Genomic DNA, 1,161 nt, shown 5'->3' with positions numbered 1-1,161 from the left:
TTTTGCTCTTGCTGCCCAGGCTGGAGTGCAATGGTATGATCTCAGCTCACTGAAACCTCTGCCTCCCGGGTTCAAGCAGTTCTCCTGCCTCAGCCTCCTGAGTAGCTAGGATTACAGGCATATGCCACCATACCTGGAATTTTTTGTGTTTTAAGTAGAGATGGGGTTTCTCCATGTTGATCAGGCTGGTCTTGAACTCCTGACCTCGAGTCATCTGCCTGCCTCTGTTTCCCAAAGTGCTGGGATTACAAGTGTGAGCCACTGCATCCTGCCCAGTTTCTTATTCTTTTGTAGCAAGTGGAGTGCCAGCAGGCCAGACTGATTTATGCTATGACAACTTAACTTTGGCCTTACCCCTAAAAAAAACACATGGCAGAATTCAAGAGCTGTTTTCCTTAGTGATAGGAATAGAATTTCCATAAAATTCCCAACTGTTCCTATAATCCCAGTAAATGGAACAGGAACCTTCTCATGTTATATGATCATGGATTACTGAGTGTACTGAAAGGTCTGCACACGTTTTCTTTCCCAAGAGACCAAGGGGGCTGAACCGAAGAGGGGTCCCTAGCCAGGGAACGGCTGAGCTTCAGGAGATGCTTTTAGTGTGCAGGCCACATGCCTTTCCGTGTGTGACCTCACTGATTTACTTTCTTTCTTATAGTGACCACTGACATAGCTATGAAGCTTTTACAGATACGAATATAGACATGGACCTTCACCTTCAGTAAAAAAAAGCCAAGTGGGACACCGGGGCCTGTGTAACTTCCACTGTGCTGCCTGGACCATAGGGCTAGTTTTCCAGCTGAGGGACGTGTTTCCTTGTGCTTTATTTCCAGCCTAGCAGGTGTAGCACAGCGGGCAACCGAGAACTCTGGAGCTAGACTGCCTGCGTCCTAATCTCAATTCTCCCACATCCCAGCTGGGCTGTTTCTCCATCTGTAAAACAGGGAGAATGATGGTTACTGTGGAATTACTATTGTAAGACATCTAGTAAAACCCATGGAAGTATTTGCTAAATAAATGGGTAAAAAAATTTTTTTTTGCCGGCCGGGCGCGGTGGCTCAAGCCTGTAATCCCAGCACTTTGGGAGGCCGAGGCGGGTGGATCACGAGGTCAAGAGATCGAGACCATCCTGGTCAACATGGTGAAACCCTGTCTCTA

Source organism: Cebus imitator, unplaced genomic scaffold, assembly GCF_001604975.1.
Source record: "Cebus imitator isolate Cc_AM_T3 unplaced genomic scaffold, Cebus_imitator-1.0 Scaffold215, whole genome shotgun sequence".
NCBI lineage: Eukaryota > Metazoa > Chordata > Mammalia > Primates > Cebidae > Cebus > Cebus imitator.
Note: the sequence above shows the minus strand (reverse complement) of the source record.